The sequence below is a fragment of the Balaenoptera musculus genome, chromosome 13, assembly GCF_009873245.2.
Source record: "Balaenoptera musculus isolate JJ_BM4_2016_0621 chromosome 13, mBalMus1.pri.v3, whole genome shotgun sequence".
Lineage (NCBI taxonomy): Eukaryota > Metazoa > Chordata > Mammalia > Artiodactyla > Balaenopteridae > Balaenoptera > Balaenoptera musculus.
Window position 1 is genome coordinate 34,544,878 of NC_045797.1, and position 23,712 is coordinate 34,568,589.

Sequence of the window (23,712 nt, forward strand, 5' to 3'; positions counted from 1 at the left end):
GAATTCTTTTTCTGGAAGGTTGCCTATCTGCCTTTCATTTAGTTGTTTTTCTGGGGTTTTATCTTATTGCTTCATCTGTTACATAGCCCTCTGCCTTTTCATCTTGTCTATCTTTCTGTGAATGTGGTCTGTGTTCCACAGGCTGCAGGATTGTAGTTCTTCTTGCTTCTGCTGTCTGCCCTCTGGTCTCAGTGAACTCTTCACAGATTTCTTTCCAGTCAAATTCCACATTGAAATTCTGAGCAGGAAGAATGCCATTTCGGATTTCGTGCTTCCTTCCAAGATGGTCACCAAGCAGCTTTGGCCATGGGGCTGTGATGCAGGAGTCAAAATGTGCCTCCCATAATTAAAAAAAAGAAGAAAAAAAAGAAAAAGAAAGAAGGAGAAGAAAGAAATAGGCCATATTTCATTTTGCATATGAAGATGCCCAGCTAAATAGTCTACATTTGTCACTTTCCTCTGTATCACATCTCAAAAACAGTCCTCTCCAGGAACATCTTATAATAAGAGTAATCAATGGAACCCTGAATTCTAGTGCAAATTAATATGAAACTCAGAGCTACTCAGTTTTCTTCTCTATGCCTCATTTTCCTCATCTATTAAATGAGGAAATTGGACTTGAAATCAACTCAAAAGCCCTTTCTTCTTTAAAACTATGGTTTAGAATTTCAAGTCCAAAACTCAGGTCTTCTGTTTCACTGTAATAATTTTATTTAAAGGTATTAATTTCATTATAGCTATTTTACTTTAAAGAAACCTTTTTTATTAAAATTATTTTATTAGTTTGAATCTTACAGTGAATTTCAGTGTTTGGACCACCATCAATTTTAAAAGCAATTTATCTGTAAGAAGAGATAGCTACAGTTTAAATAAATACTATGTTTAAAGAATTAAAAATAGAAAAGTATATCTTTTCTATATATACCCATTTTAGCATTAAAAATATATTAAAATTTAAAATATATATTTTCAGTAGGAAGGAAATATATAGCCATCTCACAGGTAAAACCTTAAAAAAGAAAAAGAAAAGGAAAAGAAAAAAATAATTTGTAGTTCTAACATCCAAAGATAGCAAACTGTCCATTTAACACCATGGAAGACCCCTTTCAATCTTTTTTTTGTGCATGATATTTACATAATTTGTATCAGATGGTATATATAAAACATATATACATTGATTTTCATAATAGCACCTATTTTTCTGACTATAAAAATATAATTTATTATTGTAGGAAATTGTTTAAATATACCAATACATAAAGAAAATTAAAATCCCCCAGAATCTCACCACCCAGATATATCCTCATTTATTATTTTATTTCTTTAAGGTCTTTTTCTATGCATAATTTAACACAGTTAAGATTATATTACATATTATGATTTTAAGTACAATTAACTTAAGAAGATTCATTCACAAGTCCTAGCTGGAAAATGTTACAAAGAGGGTTTTAATCACAGATTATATCTGCCACTCGTAGTTTATTCATTTTTCATAATTACCAAAAAAACAAAAACAAAACAAAAAAACCCTATACACTCAGGTCATTCTAAATGAATTCTAAGCAGCAGAAAATTATTCCTCAAGTTACTTGTCAATGCAATGGTGTTATATTGTTGAATAAAAATGACTTTCAGTGGAGGGAGGGGAAAAAAGGCTTTCTGGGTTTTGTAATTCTGCAAACACAATGTCACTGTCATTTAATAATAGTAGTCTTTATTTTGGGCTAGAAAAGAAGTGGTTTTTGTTGTGTGAGGTAAAGAATATTGCCCCCCAAACACATTTTCTGATATTGAAAAAATAGCAAAACCAATAATAACGATTAATGGAAACTTTACAGACCCTAGCTTCTCCCAGGTTGTAAATCCATTTGACAATATCTAATACAGTTAGATTCCTGATCATGGAATCTAAACAGAATAAGAAGGTATTTATAAATCTTTTTATACCATGGCTTCCTCACTCCCTAGTCCTTTATTCTTCAGTTGGCTGGAGTAAAACTTTATAAATAATTTTTCAAGTTGTTTACAACTTGCCATATTGCAGAATTTTTAAGATTGTTTTCACACATTTAAATTCTTGGGTGGCAACATTCCCTCCTAACCTTGAGAATTGTGGGCTGCCACTGTTCTCTGGCCTTCCATTCTGTAGGGAGAACTCTGAGACCAGCCTGATTCTTATTTCTTGGTAGATTGTTTTTGAACCTGGATGCATAAGGATCTTTTCTTTAGCTTTATAATTCAAAAGGCCTGGGAGGAGTCTAGGGTAAGCCTCTTCATGAATCTTATCAAGACCACTGTGAGTTCTTTCCATCTTCATTCCAGTCTTCCTTTGCCTCAGGAAGTTTTTTCTTCCTATGATATCTTTGATCACCACTTTTGTACAATTCAGAGGGTAGTCTCTTCCTCAAGAACAACTGTCATTTTTGCTGATCCCTTTTCTCTGGCCCCTATATCTATCCTTTCCCTCATCATTTGAATCTTTGTCTTTTCTTCTCCATATTCAGAGAAAAGTTTTACTTTCCACAATATGTGTTCTACACTGCATAGCTCCATTACAATTCTAGTCTCCAATTCATGTCTAACTTTCTGACAATCCTTCATTATTTTATCCATTTTTTTCATTCTTCCCTGTTATGTTTTAACCTCAATATATTGTCTTTTAGGGTAGTGCTAATGTAAATATCTAAATTAAAAGATGTTCTTACTTCCCAAAATGTTTCCTTTATTTAAAAAAAATTTGTATGTAGAAAGATACAAATAATAGCAAACACCCATGATTCTTTTTCCACATATAACAAATGTTAATAGTGTATCATGTTTGCTTCATATTTTTTTTCTACAAATAAAATATCATAGATGAAGTACAAACCTCTACAGCCCCCTAGGTGTAATCATTTTTGAACTTGTGTATCTAGTTCATATTTTCATACTTTTACTACTTATATATGTATCCATAAGTGGACTGCATTAAATTTCTATATACTGTATCATACTAAAAATGGTATTATGTTACACTTTGTTTTCTCTGAATATTATGTTCTATGCAGAGGCCATGTTTAGGTGGTCCAGCTGATAGACCCAGCTGAGATATCTTCTAATGCTAGAATCTACAGCCAGACACAGGAGTGCTTGTGCCTTCACATAGTCCCACTGCTGGTCTTTGAGCCACTACAGCTGATGCCAAACAGAGCAGAGATGAGCTGTCCACACTGAGCCCTGCCCAAGTTGTAGATTTGTGAGAAGAATAAATGGCGCCATAGTTTTAAGCCACTAGGTTTGGGGGTAATTTGTTAGGCAGTTATACAGTAACGTGAATAGCTTCCTTCTATTGCCTGTTCTGGTTCCCCCACTCCCTTACCTGGTCTCTAGGAGCACTGTCTTAATAAATCATCTGCACATAAATCCAAGAGACCTGGACAGAGTTACAGGATAACCTACACCAAAGGAGAAATGTACAACTTCTCCTTGAAAGAAAAGCTTGCTCTCTTTAAAACTCAGTGAGATGCTGTTTCTGTGGTACCAGTCATTGGGTAAAGAAAGCAACTGAACTAAAACTAAAAGGAAGGGAGAAGGAATAAATTTACTCTCTGAGTTCTTTTCTGAGTAACCACATTAATGGGAGAGAGAGAGAATCAAGAAGCATCTAGATTCAGTGCCGTTGCAAAGAGAAGTATTTTGTAGAGTCCTATCTTATGTTAATAAAAGCAGTGTTTTGAACTTTTACCTTAAGGAATCTCTTCCATCAGCAGATGAATGGATAAAAAGGTAATATATATATATATATATAATGTCACTGGACTACTACTTAGCCATAAAAAAGAGCAAAATTTTGCCATTTGCAGCAACGTGGATGGACTTGGAGGGCATTATTTTTAGTGAAATAAGTCAGACAGAGAAAGAAAAATACTGTATGATATCACTTATATGTGGAATCTAAAAAATACAATAAACTAGTGAATATAATAAAAAAAAAAAAAGCAGACACACAGATATAGGAAACAAACTAGTGATTACCAATGTGGGGAGAGGGGCAAAATAGGGGTGGGGGAGTGGGAGGTATGAAACATCTTATGGAAAAACCTGAAGGAACTTTTTGGCCAACCCAATACAAACTATTGGATGTAAGAAAGGCTACAAGGATGCATTGTACAACACGGGGAATTTAGCCAAAATTTTGTAATAATTGTAAATGGAGTGTAAGCAATAATAATAATTTTTTAAAATAAAAATAGAGGGCTTCCCTGGTGGCGCAGTGGTTGAGAATCTGCCTGCCAATGCAAGGGACACGGGTTCGAGCCCTGGTCCGGGAAGATCCCACATGCCACGGAGCAGCTGGGACCCTGAGCCACAATTACTGAGCCTGCGCGTCTGGAGCCTGTGCTCCGCAACAAGAGAGGCCGCGATAGTGAGAGGCCCGCGGACCATGATGAAGAGTGGCCCCCGCTTGCCACAACTAGAGAAAGCCCTCGCACAGAAACGAAGACCCAACACAGCCATAAAAATAAAGGAATTCCTTTTAAAAAAATAAAAAATAAAAATAAAAATAGAAAATGGAATAAGGAGATAGGTGTAGGAAGAGAGAGTGTGAGAGATTGAGGGGGGGAATCTATAGATTAAAGGAGACTTTAAAATAAAAAAATAAAAAATAAATTTGGAGAATCCCCAGGAAATATTCTCCCTCTCAGGTGGAAAAAAAGGAGCAAATTTCATGGCTCTCCTAATCTTGGCTCTCTGGGGAAACTGCCAGAGTCCCTTTGAAATGGTACCCGGCCAAACAACTGTATAGCAAGGGCTGGGAGGAGAGTGAACAACAGTCCTGAGCCTTTGGTCCACCCACTGTAGGAAGTGCTTCTGCCAGCAAGTTACCTATACATACAAAATCATGGAACCTTCTATAGATAGTCTATGGGGCAATAGAATTCCATCAGCTGATAAGAGCCTGCTCCTGATATGGATCTTCAATTTCTCAAAAGTTTGGCCTCATATACCCACTATCTTCTGCTCCCACTTTAAAGTAACTGATCCAGCCCACCTCCCTACACTTCTCTTTTACTGGCAGTGCTTGACTCCAGCCCGGTAACCTCGACGCAGTCACAAAGAATCCATGTGCTTTATGGCAGGGACTTCACATACTAGTTCTTTTGAATGGTTGTCTCCTTCTCAAGTCTATTCTGCAGCCACTCTAGCATGCTTCATCTTCCCAAGTGATTTCAAGCTTGGCTAGTCCCAATTTCAGAGTTCCTCCCAATGTCATCACTGTCAAAGACTGCAAGTTCATAGATTGAAAGCCACATCCTGTAGCAAAAGCCACATAGTCACAGGCTTCTCTTGGCTGCCAGGTCCCTTGGGGATATTTCAGAATAATGAGCATCCTTTGGAGCCCTCTGAAATGAGCCCTGAAGAGTATTCTAAGGTGGGATGGATTTAAATTATTCTTCATCTTGGATCTTTACTTTTTTCACAAGATTCCCCCCTACTCCCATCACAGTGGGCAATTTGTCCTTTCCTGACCTTGTTACCCAAGCCAGCTGAAAAATAAAGCTAACCTAGAGACACTGGAGGCCCTCACAAAGGACTGATCTGTTTCCCTCCTGAACTTGACTTGGCCACCATCTCAAGCCCAAGGAGACAGCCTTACCCTGACAGTCTGTTAAGAGGCTAAGCAATCTTGGTGTCCCGCCAACAACAATGTAAGAGGACCTGCGCAAAACAAGATCTGAGGGCATTACCAGGATTGCCAAATCAAGAAAGTCCATCCCATCCCTGCCTTCAGTGGCCAAGAGAGGAAAATGTACCACATGCAGCTGTGCGGTTCTCTGAGGAGGACACCAGAAGACTTCAAGGAATGTCATTCTCACCATGGCAACCACCTTATATGGCCCAGCCCCTTAAGCCTTTAAATTCTAGCAAACCTAAAGGCGTTTTTGGAACTTTGACATTTGATTTTTATTTCTTTTGCTTTGTTTTAACCATTTTTATCTTCCTTTTTTTTTTTTTTTTTGGCCTTTGCCTAAATATACATATTTCAAAGAGCCTAAATTTAATTTAATCTGCAATAAACTGAATTACCACAGAACTTGGAGTTCATGGTAGAGTTCGGACTTGGAGTCAAGCAGCCTAGGTTTCAAACCCCAGTTGGTTCCTTAATTACCAGTACTGTGACCTTGGAGAAGATATGTAAACTCTCCAAGCTTTCATTTTCTCATATCAAAAAACAAATGGTATAATGATTGTACCTTTCCACAGAATAACTATGAGGATTTCAGAAAATACTGCATGTAAAATACTTGGCTTAGCACCTGACACCGAGTGCAGATTCAACTACGTGGAGAGAAATCCTACCAAACTTCATTTTATCTATTTGCTCTTTGTCTGGAATATTCAGGATCATGAGTGATCTCTAAAAAGTTGGGGCAGTCTAATGGCACGGGATGGAATTCCATTTCAAAGGCCCTAAAGTGAGTATTAGGCAAGCGCGCACGCGCACGCACACACACACACACACACAAATAATCTGGATGAGCCCTTCAAGCAGTCAGCCTAAAAGAGAGCAGGCTTCAGGCCAATATGCATTTTATGTGAAATCGAACATCCACCCCACAATATGTGCTATGTTTTTCAGACCCAGAATCTTCCTTATGTTTGAGATCTCAGTTTGGTGATATGTAAAATGGAATGCACAGGGTGAATTTTATTAATTGGGAGTTGTTTGGAACTCTTTCTACAAAATTGCCCAAAGACACGGAGATTCTTTTTTCTTTTTATTATGGAAAACTTCAAACATATGCAAAAGTAGACCAAAAAATATAAGAAATCCCCATGTTCTCTTCACCCAGATTGTACAACTATCAATTCACAGACAACCTTATATGATCTAGATGTCTACCCATCTCCCATCATATTATTTCAAAGCTCATCCCAAACATTATTTCATTTCATCCACAAATCTTTCCATTGTGTCTCTAAAAGAACTCTTTTTAATACAGCTGTAATGCCACTATCACACTTGAAATCTTATTAATTCTTTAATATGAAATATCCAGCCAGTGTTCAAATTTCTAGTTGTCTGATAAATGTCATAATTCTTTAATAGTTTATTTGTTTTAATAGCGGTCTAAATAATGTCTACACATTTCAATTGATTGTCTCAAGTCTTTTTTCAATCTATAGATTTCCCCTCAAATCTTTTTCCTTAAAATTTATTTGTTAAAAAAACCTCAATTGTTTCTTTTGTGAGTTTTCCAGAATCTAGGTTTTGCCAAAAAGCTTGTCAAAGTATACTTAACTTTTCAAAGAATTATTCTCTAAGTGAGAGCAGGAGCAGAGAAGCTGAAGACGGTATTGATTTGCTAGTGAGGACATTTTTGTATTTTTCATAAAGATTGCTGATGCAATTCACAAAATCATTGGCATGTCAGTTGCAGGCTAGAGTAAGAGAGCCCCAGACTTGTTCCTCTTCCAGGTTTTCCCGTTTCTGCTAATAAAAACATTCCAGGAACCACCACTCTGTGTACCTCATTATCACACACAGAGTTATTCCTGAGAACCTGCCCCCTCTCTCTGTCCTGACAAACATGGGTCTGTGCAACAGGAATTCGGGGATGAAGATGCGGGTTAAAGGTAAAAGACAGGGGCTTCCCTGGTGGCGCAGTGGTTGAGAATCTGCCTGCCAATGCGGGGGACACGGGTTCAAGCCCTGGTCTGGGAAGATCCCACATGCCGTGGAGCAGCTAGGCCCGTGAGCCACAATTACTGAGCCTGCGCGTCTGGAGCCTGTGCTCCGCAACAAGAGAGGCCGCGATAGTGAGAGGCCCGCGCACCGCGATGAAGAGTGGCCCCCACTTGCCACAACTACAGAAAGCCCTCGCACAGAAACGAAGACCCAACACAGCCATAAAGAAAGAAAGAAAGAAAGAAAGAATCCGGGTCAAAAAAGGTGATGATTTACTTTCTAAAAAAAAAAAAGGTAAAAGACAAACAAAGGAGAATGAAAGGGTGAGGAAATAATAGGTAAATGCAGCCAGAAGCAGGTGAATTGGGGATTATGAGTGAAAAGGACGGCAGGCAACAGATTACAGAGATGTTACAGTGAAAGAGAACAGAAAAGTTGTGGCCTCTGCCATGATCACTGGCTCTCATGCCCTCTGTTTGGGATGAGGCCACGTGGGCTGGGAAGATAAGAACACTACCCTTTGCTCTGCCATGAACACAACTCTGCTCCCCCAAACCAACAACATTTAAACAATTTAGTGGTTGTAGGAGATTCTTTCCGACCCGAGTCATTATGGCAGCTCAGATATGACTCCAGATATGGCTGTGCAGTCATGGCAGTCAGCACTGGGCAAACTGTGAGCGTGATAGCTACTTTGTTTCCCCACAAAGGAGCCCTACAGTGAGGACTGGTCCCCACTGGTATCCCTTTTATATACCTCTAGAGTTCTCCCACATACTATAAAGGAGTACATGGAAATAACCATAGCTTCTTGTCAGAGGAACAATATAAAGCAGCTGAATATCCTAATAAAATAAAAGTTGACCTTATTTGTGGACATTTAAGGTATACTGTGTCTTCTTCTGATTCTCTTTGACTGTCACAACCAGCCTTGAAATTTAGCAAATTTTTTCTCATGTAAAAAAAAATGCTCCAGTTGCTACCAAACCCTGAGGTATTCTGAGCCCTTGATGAGAAAAAAATGACAATTTCCAGTTCTGGCAATTGTGGCAATGCCCGTTGAAGACTTACCTTCGCACTGAGAACAACAAGAACACCTGGGCAAAAAATTGTTTTAACCTGTTTGAAGGCTTCAGCAAACTACCAAGCCAGTGAGGAGTAGAGGGGCCAAGCAATACTGGAAGAGCTAATAGCTAAGACGTCTCCACAACTGATCAAAGACAATAAGCCACAAACTCAGGAAGCACTATAAATCCCAAAGAGATGTACTACCAAAAGAGGGAGGAATGGGGAACCCCACATCTCGACAAACATAGTGAAACTTCTGAAAATCAAAGACAAAGAGAAAATCCTAAATGCAAGAAGTGGGCGGGGGAGACCCATTATCTTCAACAGATCAATAAGACTGACAGCTGAATTCCCAAAAGAAATAGTAGAAGCCAGGAGACAATGAAATGATATTTTCAAAGTGCTGAGAGAAAACAACCAAGCTTCCACTTCCAATATTGTGAAATAACTCCTACCATACCCAAATTTCACACAGATCACAACTATAAATTCTGGACAAAATTCAAAAAAATAAACAACATCTCAAAGGCACTACGGGGTGGAAACGGCACATAGATGTGGAGGGGAGTAGACCCTTGGGAAAAAGGAATAGCATACAGTGATTTACTCACTTTTATGGCATTCGGGCTAAGTGTAGGCCAAAGTCAGTGCTGCACATGATGGATCCAAGAGAACTCCAATAGAAAACCCACATCATTATTGGCTTGAAAAACAAAAAGAAGAGAGAGTTTGGGATAACCATAGGCACTGAAAGTGAGAGGGAAATTCCAGAAAGGGTGGAGCCAGAAAGGGTAACCACAATTTCTGGGTTTAAACTCTGCCCAAATCTCTGGCTAACACCTGAACCACATACATAGGGCAGACTCCCACTAAGCACATGAGCCTCAAATACCTGTGGGACAAAATCAAAAGGCCTAATATATGTGCAACTGGAATCCCAGAGGAAGAGAGAGAGAGTGGGGCATAAACAATATTTAAAGAAATAATTGGTGAAATTTCCCCAAGTTTAGTGGAAGTCATAATTTACAGGCTCAAGAAACTCAGTGATCCAAAAGAAGGATATATACAAAGAAAACCAAAAATATACACACTACTAGATATAAAATAGATAACCAACAAGAATCTACTCTATAGCACAGGGAACTATAATGAGAAAGAATCTAATATATATATCCATTATATATAGTAGTGTGAATATATATATATATATATATATATATATCTGAATCACTTTTGCTATACACCTGAAACTAACACAACATTGTAAATCAACTATATTTCAATAAAAATTAGGAAGAAGAGACAAAGAAGCCACAACAATTACACCAGACTCAATCTGCTGAACACCAAAGATAAAGAGAAAATTGTGAAAGCACGCAGAGAAAAATACATACAATGTACAACATAACAATGATTAGAAATACCACTGATTTCCCATCAGAAACTAGGAGGAAAGAGACAGTGAGTGGCAAAACAGTTAAAGGGCTGAAACAAAAAGCTGTCAACCAAGAATTCTATAACCAATGGAAATGTACTTCAAGAATCAAGGCAAAATAACAACATTTTCAGATGAAAGAAAATAATTGCCAACTTGTAAGCATATAAGAGTGAAAATATTCCTCAAAAATGAGAGTTAAAGATGTTTTAGGACAAAGATAATTTATTACCAGCAGACCTGTATGAAAAGACATTCTAAGAGAATTCTTTAAGCAGAGGAAAAGGACCCCAAAGGGAAGCTCAAAAATGCAGAAGAATAAAGATCCACAAAAAGGTGAAGTACATGGGTGAATCTAAATGAATATATAATGTAAGAACAATAATAATAATATGGGATTTAAATATATATATGGAACAAACACAAATGACAAAAATAACACAAAATCAGAGGAGTCAAGTGAAGTTAAAGTATTCTAAGTTCCATTCATTGTCTGGGAAAGAATACAAGTATTAATTTAGAATCAGTGTTGTCTAGTATGTACCACCCCCTCACTTCAAGACTTAAGGACATATTCCTTCAGCTGTCACCTCTCTTTGAGAATTGTCATAAGCTTAAGAAGACCACCAGGGCAGCCTGCATCCAAGGACTGGTAAATGTGTGGTTATAAAAGCCTGACCTACTCACCCAACTCTGAAGAGCCATCCAGCTTCAGAGGTCCCCTCGGGGTGGCTATAGGCCTTTGTTGTAAATGCACTGAAACCTAACTTCTCCACCTGCCAAACTTGCTTCCTTTCCTTCCTTTCCACTGGTGGTAAGCCCAAGAGCATCCCGCCAGTAGACTTCCTGAACACTAATCTCCATCTCAGACTTTGTCTCCTGGGGAACCAACCTCACCTGCAACATTAGATTAGATTTTCATAAATTAAAGTAGGTTTAAATTCTGGGGTAATAAAATAAAATAAAAATTAACAAACTAATAGAAGAGAGAAATGCAATAATAAAAAGTAATTCATCCAAAATAAGGGAAGAAAAGAGACGGAAATTAGGACAAATAGAAAATAAATACAGTTAAGTCCCCTACATATGAACGAGTTCCGTTCCGAGAGCACATTCGTTAAGTCCAATTTGTTCGTAAGTCCAACAAAGTCAGCCTCGTTACCCAACTAACACAGTCGACTATATAGTACTGTACTGTAATAGGTTTATAATACTTCTCACACAAATAATACATAAAAAACAAACACAAAAAATAAAGAAAACTTTTTAAATCTTACATTACAGTACCTTGAAAAGTACAGTAGTACAGTACAACAGCTGGCATACAGGGGCTGGCATCGAGTGAAGAGGGAAGAAGAGTTACTGACTGGAGGAGGGAGAGGAGGTGGGAGATGGTAGAGCTGAAGGATCGTCAGCAATAGGAGACGGAGGGCAAGCTGCAATTTCACTCACACCTGACATTGATGGCACAGGTTCTGGTTCGTGCTGGATTCAATTCTATCTACATTCTTGAATAAATGATCCAGTGATGTTTGGGTAGTAGCTCTTTTTTTCTTGTCATAGATGACACAGTAGCACTGGATTCTATTCTGAACGGCTGCTGCAACCTTCATGTACCGTTCTACGTTCGGGTCCTGTGCCTCAAAACTCACAGCGCTTAACAGTGCACTAATAGTGCCTCCTCAAATAAAGAAAATCCCCTTGCCATTTCCTGTGTTGTGAATCTCTTTGGTTCTTCAATTACTTCTTCTTCCTCTTGCCCTCTTCGTCCTTTCTCTGGGCCTCCAAGTCTATCAGGTCTTCATTAGTAAGCTCCTCGTGTTGCACAGCAAGTAGTTCAATGAGGTCATACTCTTGAAGATCTAGCTTGAAATAAAGATACTGTACTACTGTACTCTATACAGTACTGTATAGTAAAGTACACAAAAGCACAACCACTTGTAGAGGATGCATGCACGTGACAAAATGCGCCAGACACGTGAACTAACTTATGTGACTGGACATGCGAACGCACGTTCCCATCTTTGAAAGTTTGCAACTTGAAGGTTCATATGTAGGGGACTTGCTGTAGTAAAATTTTAAAAGACTGAAACAAGTTGGCCAGGTGACTGTTACACTTATGAAAAGATACTCAACCATTATTATTCAGGGAATTGCAAATTAAAGCAATATTATTATCCATCCATCAGATCTGGAAAAATTAAAAGAATGGTCCATTCAGGACTGGCAAAGTTTAGGGTTATGGCCACTCTTCGATATTGCTAGTGAGAATGTGAATTGTTACCACCATTAGCAAAAGTAAACTGGTAGTATATATTTAAATTAGAAAAATATTCATATTTACCCTTTGTGGCAGCAACTGGTTAGCTGTTCACAAAACCTGTCTCTTCTTCTTCCTGGGCACATCTAAACTACATTTGCCAGACTCCTTTGCAGCAGGTGACTGAATCCTAGCTCAGGTATGACTTGAGTCACTTGTTGAAGGTAACAGGAACCCCACAATCTGGGCCCCTGAATGGCTATGTGGAGCAGAGACACCTAAGAACCTGGAACTAACTTGAACTTTTATTTTGTCTGAAATATGATATATTCAAGGGTCTATTTGTTACAGCAGTTAGCTAATTCTAACTTATACCTCTTTTTACTCACCGATATCACTTCTCGGCATCTGTCTTTAGAGGTAAATGTAACAACAGACTCTATATGTAAGGAAACACGTAACTAGAAAAACTAGAAACAGTCTAAGTATCCATCAATAAGACAGAGTTGAATAAATTGTAATGCATCTGTACAAAGGAATATTATGCATTTATTTTCCATAATGAGTTATCTCTATGCCTACTGATCTACAGAGATGTCCGTGATGTATAGTTAAGAAAATATTAAGCTGATATACTTAATACAACTCTGTTTTATGGGAGGAAAAAAATGACATATACATGTCTGTATATATTTGGATAGGGATGGAGGTAAGTTTTCAAAGATTCTTTCCTTCCATCTTTCTGTTCTGCTCTCCCAGGCATGTTGGCTTTTGTCCTCAGGTCTGTTCCTTCATGGTGGCAGATGACTGTGGATGTATTTTTTGTTTGGTTGGTTTTTAATTGGGGTATAGTTGCTTTACAATGTTGTGTTAGTTTCTGCTGTACAACGAAGTGAATCAGCTATATGCATATATATATCCGCTCCCTCTTGGACCTCCCTCCCACCCCCCTCCATCCCATCCATCTAGGTCACCCCAGAGCACCGAGCTGAGCTCCCTGAGCTATACAGCAGATTCCCACTAGCTGTCTGTTTTACACTTGGCAGTGCACATATGTCAATCCCAATCTCCCAATGTTTTAAGCATTTGAGCTCACGCAACATGTAAGAGAGAACAGGAATCTGGCAAATGTAGCATCCTTGTATCACTTTTTAATAACAAAGAAAACTTCCAGAAGCACCCCGACACCCTAGCAGATTTCTCCTTGCAACTCAGCCAGAACTGCACTACATGCCAAGTTCCCGCAGCAGCCACTAAAAAGTATAACAGATTCCCTTGCTTCGCTTAGAGTAATCAGGATCCTCCCTCTGCATTGGGGCAGGACTTGATTTCCCCCAAAGTATGTAGCGGTCTGATAACCCAACCAAAACAGTGGTCTGCTGGCAGGGAGTTAGGCGGAATGATGGTGGAGAAGGCAATCGGTGTCTTCTGTACCTGGAAAAAAGCCATAAACAGATGGTGCTTTGAGGGCTATTATTTTTCATCAATAATGCTGGTAGGTGTTCAAGCCACCCTAATGCAATCCATATATCAACTCTCAAAGAAAAGGGAAAAGAAAAATCAAGGAGATGGAGATCAAGTTTCACCCAAAACTATAAAGCTCCAAAGAAAATGCCCCACATGGACTATGTATATTCTTACTTCAGTGCTTTCACTTGTGCAGTATGAACTGCCTCACCCCTACGCACAAACACACACACACACACACACACACACACACACACACACACACACACACACACACCCCTATATGGCTCACCCTCTTGTCTTTCAATCCAGACCTTCACTTTGAATCTTCCACAGCTTGGAAGCTTGTCTAACTAGTCTAACCTACAATAATTTCTCCATTCTCTGTATTCCTTGAGAATTTATAGTATATATCATGAAATCTGTCATTGAATTACAGTATACATTCTCTGGAACTACTCGTTTATATACATGATTATAACAGGATGTTAAAATGGGACTCTTTCTTTCTCAGTTTCCCCAGGGACACCTAGAAAATAGGTGCTGGCTATCCCTACCTTCTAAAGCAAGATGTTAAACCACCTGTGTGAGAACTGTAAAGACAAGTTCTTATAATCAGTTTTGTGACTCTTGTCCTCAAGGATATAAAAAGTTGAAATTGAAGAAGTTGCGAATTGGAGAGGTTTTCATTCCCCTATTAATGTGTGTTTTGTGTCAATATCCTCTATAGGATTGGCTTCAACCACAAGTGAGAGCAAAACCGAAACAGCAGTGACTTCTAAAAGGTAGAACTGTATTTCTCTCTCATATAAATGTGTAAATTAATGGTTCAGGGCTGCAATGGTGAGTTCATCCACATTTCCATCAGTAGAAAGGCTAAAAGGGAAAGAGAAAGTGTCCTCCTTTTAAGGACACTTCCTAGAAGCTGCACATACACTCTTTATCTTCCATTGGCCAGGATGTGGTAACACAGCTAACCCTAGTTACAAAGGGACGGGAGGAGATGGGGAAATGTAGTCTTTATGCCAGGAAGCCATGTACCCAGTTAAAAGTCTAAGGCAACATTGCCACGGAGGAAGGGAAGAACAGATATAGCAAGAAATCTAGCTGTTTCTTCCACAGTCCACCACTTCCACCCTAAAAATATCATGTGTATCCTTTTTAGAAGACCCAGAACACACCCATACTCTCCGTAAAAGAAGACAACACAAGCAGTAACTGCATTCAGCTTAAATCCAGGACATGTGAGCAATGCTGTCTTCTCTACCAGGCCCAGATGGAGCTCTTAATGGTCAGGTGATCTATTACTAATAGTAAGTTATCTTCCCATCACACACCTAAAATAAAACTGGTAGAAAAGAAATAAGATAACAGCAATAAAAAATCCCATTTGAAAATGGAGAAAATGGGAAATGTCCAGAAGTTACTGGCCCATAACTATTGTCATAGCCCACTGGTCAGGAACAGCAAAGATTCCCTTCCTTAACAGTAGAGTAAGTTCCCTGGTTAGACCATCTGGCAGCCTCTCATTCTCCTTCCTGAGAAGAATTCCCTTGTCCATTAGCCCTGGCTTAGCTCTCTGGAAGGTTCTTCCTTATCCATCACCCTCTTGACCACATGTGAAAACGGCCTTGGAGAGCACACATGACACTCTCTTACCGCCTGTTTCCACTAATGCAGGTTCAGGAACCAGGCATTACTATAGAGGCTGATGGTCACAGGCTTTTTATTTTCCAAAAGAATTCCTTCAGAATCTTAGTTAGACTTCTGGTCTGTTTGTTTCTATGAGTGAAAAACCATACTGAAAGATCTCATCTAGACAAGAGGTTTTTTTTTTTAACATCTTTATTGGAGTATAATTGCTTTACAATGTTGTGTTAGTTTCTGCTGTATAACAAAGTGAATCAGCTATATGTATACATATCTCCCCACATCCCCAGCTCTTGCATCTCCCTCCCACCCTCCTTATCCCACCCGTCTAGGTTGTCACGGAGCATCGAGCTGATCTCCCTGTGCTATGCAGCAGCTTCCTGCTAGCTATCTATTTTACATTTGGTAGTGTATATATGTCAGTGCTACACTCTCACTTCGTCCCAGCTTACCCTTCCCCCTCCCTGTGTCCTCAAGCCCGTTCTCTATGTCTGTGTCTTTATTCCTGCCCTGCCACTACGTTCATCAGTACCAGTTTTTAGATTCCATATATATGCATTAGCATACAGCATTTGTTTTTGTCTTTCTGACTTACTTCACTCTGTATGACAGACTCTAAGTCCATCCACCTCACTACAAATAACTCAATTTCGTTTCTTTTTATGGCTAAGTAATACTCCATTGTATATATGTGCCACATCTTCTTTATCCATTCATCTGTCGATGGACAGTTAGGTTGCTTCCATGTCTTAGCTATTGTAAATAGTGTTGCAATGAACATTGTGGTACATGTATCTTTTTGATTTATGGTTTTCTCAGGGTATGTACCAGTAGTTGGATTGCTGGGTCATATGGTAGTTCTATTTTTAGTTTTTTAAGGAACCTCCATACTGTTCTCCATAGTGGCTGTATCAATTTACATTCCCACCAATAGTGCAAGAGGGTTCCCTTTTCTCCACACCTTCTCCAGCATTTATTGTTTGTAGACTTTTTGATGATGGCCATTCTGACCAGTGTGAGGTAACACCTCACTGTAGTTTTGATTTGCATTTCTCTAATGATTAGTGATGTTGAGCATCCTTTCATGTGTTTGTTGGCAATCTGCATATCTTCTTTGGAAAAATGTCTGTTTAACTTTTCTGCCCATTTTTGGATTGGGTTGTTTGTTTTTTTGATATTGAGCTGCATGAGCTGCTTGTAGATTTTGGAGATTAATCCTTTGTCAGTTGCTTCGTTGGCAAATATTTTCTCCCATTCTGAGGGTTGTCTTTTCGTCTTGTTTATGGTTTCCTTTGCTGTGCAAAAGCTTCCAAGTTTCATTAGGTCCCACTTTTTTATTTTTGTTTTTATTTCCATTTCTCTAGGAGGGGGGTCAAAAAGGATCTTGCTGTGATTTATGTCATAGAGTGTTCTGCTTATGTTTTCCTCTAAGAGTTTTATAGCATCTGGCCTTACATTTAGGTCTTTAATCTATTTTGAGTTTATTTTTGTATATGGTGTTAGGGAGTGTTCTAATTTCATTCTGTTACATGTAGCTGTCCAGTTTCCCCAGAACCACTTATTGAAGAGGGTGTCTTTTCTCCATTGTATATTCTTGCCCCCTTTATCAAAGATAAGGTGACCATATGTGCGTGGGTTTATCTCTGGGCTTTGTATCCTGTTCTATTGATCTATATTTCTGTTTTTGTGTCAGTACCATACTGTCTTGATTACTGTAGCTTTGTAGTATAGTCTGAAGTCAGGGAGTCTGATTCCTCCAGCTCTGTTTTTCTTTCTCAAGTTTGCTTTGGCTATTTGGGGTCTTTTGTGTTTCCATACAAATTGTGAAATTTATTGTTCCAGTTCTGTGAAAAATGCCATTGGTAGTTTGATAGAGATTGCATTGAATCTGTAGATTGCTTTGGGTAGTATAGTTATTTTCAAAATATTGATTCTTCCAATCCAAGAACATGGTATATCTTTCCATGTGTTTGTATCATCTTTGATTTCTTTCATCAGTGTCTTATAGTTTTCTGCATACAGGTCTTTTGTCTCCTTAGGTAGGTTTATTCCTAGGTATTTTATTCTTTTTGTTCCAATGGTAAATGGGAGTGTTTGCTTAATTTCTCTTTCTGATTTTTCATTGCTACTGTATAGGAATGCAAGAGATTTCTGTGCATTAATTATGTATCCTGCTACTTTACCAAATTCATTGATTACCTCTAGTAGTTTTCTGGTGGCATCTTCAGGATTTTCTATGTATAGTATCATGTCATCTGCAAACAGTGACAGTTTTACTTCTTCTTTTCCAATTTGGATTCCTTTTATTTCTTTTTCTTCTCTGATTGCCATGGCTAAAACTTCCAAACAGTGCAGCCCCAGTTCCTAACAGGCCATGGACTGGTCCTTGGCCTGGGGGTTGGGGACCCATGTCTTAAAGGAAGTTGCTTGAAGAAGGCTTGGGGCTACAGTGTTACATCTTAACAAGCCTGCCATTGATAGCCACCTCTTAAAACTGCTTCAATTTGTGGTACGGACACAGTTTTTTCAACACTTCAAAGACCCCAATTGCTAGGCTTTCAGTCAAATTAGAAAGCAGGCAGCAGCCAAAGTGCCTCCCTTTGCAAAGGGATAGTGCCTTCCATCTCTGCTTGCAGCCACACCAGCTCTCTGCTGAATTCAGCACTCTCTTGCAGGACTTGGCTAAAAACAGCAATAAGCATCCAACACCACCAACATTCTGACCTTTTTTCTACCACTCCCATTAATATGTGGCCTGCCATCCAAGGTATAGCAGATAACAGTTTGACCAAATGTTTTGCTACTACTTAACAGGGGGTACCATTTTTCTAGCCTGCAGTACCTGTGTCCTTGTGGCCCGCCACCTGCCTAAGCTCATGCTTAGAAGTCCATTTCAGGACAAAGTTCTGAATTATTTAGGATTAGGTTTGAGTCCATCAGGAAACCTGTAATGGCAGTGGGGTTTAAAGATGGAAGTTTACTTCTGTCTCACATGAAGGTTTTGGTAGGCCATCTGTGTGTGCTGGCTCCACATACCAGGGGCCCAGGCTCCGTCTAGCTTGTTGCTCCTCCTCCACTTCTGGGACCAAGATGGCTCTTCCAGCTCAGCCAGCTGCATTCCATGCAGCAGGAAAGGGGATGAGGAGAAGGGTATGCCTTCTCCCTTTAAAGACACTTCCTGAAAATTGCCTACATTACTCCAACTCAATATGCCATTGATCAGGATTTAGTCACATGGCCATGTCTAGCTGCAAGGGAAACTGAGACATGTAGTCTTTATTCTGGGAAGTCATGTTTACACTGTAGAAAGAAGTGGAACAAATATTGGGGGATAACTTGTGTTTTCTGCTAAAGTGGTGCTTCCCCTTACCTCAAGCCTAATGGAGGGAGCTTCAGGGAGACCACTGAGAGCTTTCCCAGTCTCCTGAAGTCTGTGGAACACTAGAGGCTAGTGTCAGACCCCTTCTTGGACAAGCCTGAGAGGTTGTCTAGGGTGACTGCCTGGTCTGAAAGTAGAGAGAGGAGGGGGTGTCCCACACGACTGAAAGAGAGAGCCAGCCTGGTGCCATCCTAAAGAGACTCTGTCTAAGGTAACCTTCTAGGGCACATTAGACCCTCCAGCCTTTACCTCTCCTCCCCACATCAGCATGCCAACCGCAGAGCAGTCGGCAACTTTGGTGAACAAGTTGGCAGAGGGGGAAAGACTTGTAAGGTGAGAAGTAGAAGTTTCCCATGCCCTCCTCCCAAGCCAGAAGAAGAAAGGGGAAGAAGCTTTAAGTTGAAATAAATTTTGAAGTTTCCCTTATTTCTCTGGAATCGCATATTTCATTTTCAATGGTTCTCCATCCTGGCTGCCCACTGGGATCACCTGAGGAGCTCTGAAAGTTCCTGATGCCTGGATGCCATCCCCAGAGACACTGGTTTCATTGGTCTGGGGAGAAGCTTGGACACTGATATTTTTTTTAAATGCCCAGGAAATTCTGATGGGTAGCCTGGGTTGAAAACCATTGTGGTAATACTGAATTAAGAACATTTTTGCAAATAAAAGACTGTGGCGTGACCAGAAAAGTGATAGAACTTGCCCTAGATCTCCCCCGTAGGAGGGAGAACCAGTCCACAGCCCTGGCATGGAAGGAAAGAACAATGGCATTTTATGATTGCACCCTCTAGCCGTTTTCACCTTCAAACTGGCAGTTCCATAAATCCTACCTCCTTCCAGGAGATTAGAAGCCTCTTCAGGGCAAGGACCACGACTTAAGGTTCTTTGGGTTCCCCACACTGCCCTGCACTTGCCAGATCCATTAGAGAGAGTTTAACATAATACTTGTTGCCCTGTTGTTAACCTCTGATCTCCGTGCTGGGAAAAAGTGAAGTGCCCTTGGTTATGCACAGGGCAAACTAAGGTGACTCCAAGACAGCCTTGAACTATATCTTGGAGTCAATGAAAAGATAGAAAGTGCATGAGATATAGTCATTATAAAGTGGGTGAAAATTTTTATCTACCTATTACCAATTTCTACGGTCCAGATGGTGACTTCTATATTGTCCCGCATTTGAGTAAGCTTTTGTCTTCCTAATGCAAGGGAAGGTCTGGCTTTGCCCCCTCTCCTAACTAGATCCTGGCAGAACACCCTGGCTCTTCACACACCATCACCACGACCACCACCCTCAGTCGTGGGGAGCCCTGACCCATGAATAAAGACAGCATGCTGACAGGAGGCAGGAAGGGAGCCAAGAACTTGCAAAACTATCAGCTAAATCCAAGAGCAGCTCCAGTCTGTCAGCACAGAGATGTCATGTTCCAAAGTAGCCTACAGCACCAGGACCCCACAGGAGATGGTTCTCAAAACGTTCCTTATTCCCCCAAGCCGACGTTTATGGTACAACTCCATCAAACAGACAGGGGCTGATTGCCAGATGCACCATGCCCCACGGTTTGACACTTGAGAAATCGCACTTGCCTGTGAATGGATCCTGAAGCTTGGTATCAAGAGAGCACCCTTTTCATAACCTAAAAAGGAAAAGCAAATAATCTCAAGCCCACCCTAGTATCAAAATTGGCCTTCTCCATCATCAGCTTCTGTCTTTCATTTGATTCAAAGATATTTTTTAACTAGAAATAAAATGTACTCTACCATGAGCTCAAGCTCAGATAGACGCCTGCTTAAACTGCATTTGGTGAAAAGAGCCTTCCAATCCCAATATACTTTTCTAGACCTTTCCCAGCAGAGGGAATTCCCCACATGAAAGGTAAGCTCACCCAGAGATGAGGTCCCTTGCTCAGTCAGACATAAAAAACTTTACCTGACTGTCCCCTGTAGCGTGTTATCCCCAGGAAGGTTGGCTACCTTCTAGAGGAATCAATAAAAAGATCCCCTGAAAGGGGATTTTTGTGACCACCTAGAGGGGTGGGATAGGCAGGGTGGGAGGGAGACGCAAGAGGGAGGAGATATGGGGATATATGTATATGTATAGCTGATTCACTTTGTTATAAAGCAGAAACTAACACACCATTGTAAAGCAATTATACTCCAGTAAAGATTTTAAAAAGATCCCCTGATATTTGCAATGTTGTTTACAGTGTCCATGTTGCCATTTAGAAGCACTCACCAAGCCTACCATCCTGGGTGGTTCCAACAGCACCAAGCCATGAGCCCCAGTCTTTGGTTTTAATCATGACGATAATGAGTGGCCCATTAAAGGTAATTTTTTTTAAGTTAATGAGCTCTCCCCTAAGAACAGCCACATACTGTACTGAAAAATGTCCGTAGGACACACTGCACTTTTGCGCTGTTTATTTAACTTTATGTGGATGCCATAAAACTTCTTTATTTGCTTTCAGTTAGCCCATAGGTTTTGACAAGATAAATTTTTATTTAGCTCTTTGCCCAGCTACAATCAGAAACAGGAGACTCACTTTCCAAAGCTGGGCTGATAGATGGATTAATCAAAACACTCCCCACCCTGCTTTTCTTCCAGCAACCACAGGGATCAACAGACGGAGTTTTTTCTTAATTAGAGAAACTCAGCAACAAGGTGATTTATCGATGATGAATCTTGCAGGCCTTTTCATTGTGCGGTCACTGTTGGCCACTGTTTGAAATTTACCAACATAAATAAAGCCTCTCCATGACTAAACAAAGTTAAAGTAGCAATAAATTGAGCCTGCCATGTACTCTGGGCTAGATCTGAAGCCAACATAAATACCAGAATGCCTTGGCCGTGACACGCTTGACACAGTGACATCATCCAATCCCAAAGAGAACAGCCCGGCCCAAGCCAAAGCCTAAAACCTAATACAATTCTCCCAAATGAATCAAATTGCAATGGTCTAGACTCGGCTGCACTCAATGCTCAACTTCTGGCTCCCTTGCCCTCCTCTGTCAAGCGATCACATTAAAAAATAATCTATACGCTGATCTAAATTTCGCTTTTTCTGCATGATTAAATTTTGGCAGGAGTAAATCTCTGTTATTCTCACTCCCTGGGAATGTTTGGAGAGTTACTAAAAACTCAGGATTTATCAGCTTAAGGTCCAACGGCCAGGGTGTTAACCCAAGGCCTGCGTGCAGCTACCCTCGGCGGGAGACAGGTCCACGGGCTGCAGGGGACCCTGAGTGTTAATAAGGGGGTGAAACTCTGCTCAGTTGAAAACACCTCAACCCTGGCCTCTGCCACGAAGAACTTGCTTGGCCCAAATCTAGCAACAGGCTATAGTGAAATACCTTCACAAAACTGGAAAGTCAGCTCAACGGGGGCCTCAACGCCCCCCAGCCCTATTACTGCCAGGAGATGAAAGGGGGGAAGAAACCTTTCAGAATGCACACGCAGGACATCAAATTAAAAATGGAGAAAATCTAATAACTAATTGGTGAAACCATAAAAGCCGCCATAAAAGACATTTTCCTTAAACTACTTTACACAGGGCTGTATAATTTTATGTCACTTTTTATTTATGTTGCTGTAATGAAAGCTGTGCTGGGAGCTGAGGAGCTTAGGAAGAAAGGAATTGAACTATTTTTAAAGGGGGAGGGAGGGGAAGTCCATCTATAGGGCTTCAAAAAAGATTAGTTTTGAAATATAGAGAGGTTGGGGAGGAGAACCTATTTACTCCTAAAAGCCTCTGAGCAAAAATGTTTGCAATGAGCATCCTTCTTGCACCTCTATCCTCTCCACCCCCAAGGCCGTAATCGCTTAACATTTATAAAGTGGGTTCAATAGCATTTTGCAAAGCTGGGGTGTGAATTAGATAGATAAACCCATGCCATTTAGACTGATCTTGTGAAACCGGGTTTTTAGTGTATGAAATATGTAAAGGAGCACGATTTGAGCTTCTAGAGGGACCCATATAGAAATGAACCCCATTTTAACAAGGTACTGATGAACTTGCGAAGCTCCATAGGACATCACAATGTCAGATTCAAGGATTCTAGAAAGACACTGTTTATTAGTATTCAGAAAATCAGACAGGATCCTTTCCCCTTCCTATTTGTCATGTGACAATTCAGAGAATGTTGCAGCATTGGGAAAAGAGGAAGAAGTTGCAAGATAGAAAACCTTGAGTAAATTATAAACAAGAGGGATTTAAAATTGCATATGCTCAAAGTGGAGGGCCACAAAGGGGGCTCTTGGAGGAATGATATCCTGCTTGTGGATCTGGAGGCCAGTTGCTAGGGTGTGCTGGGTTTGTGAAAAGTTACTGTACTCTTAGCATGTGTGTTGCTTTCTCTGTGTATGTTAAACTTCAATAAAAACGTTTGAAAAATAGCATATGTTCAAACGAGTCTTAAAAGAGAGGCAGAGAGTGGCTAATGTACATACAGAAACACAGAAGTGTTGTGCCATTTTCCCAGGGAAAGAGTAGATCACCCCTTAAATCGCAGGGGCCCTCTGAACTCTGGCTAATTTTCAAAGTGAGATGAGGTTGTTTTTAGAAACAATTTGCCTTCTATTAACAATGAAATCCAATTCGGCTTCGAATATTAGAAAGTGAAACATATATACAACTTAGAGGGAGCGGTGGAGTATCACACAGATAGGGCATTATTTAGGTAGGCTTGACAGTCAAGGCCACTTTACACCATTACGGACCAGACTAAACAAACCTGACCCCCAGGGTGACCCTCCAAGGATCCCAAAAGATTGGAAACTCCGAAAAGG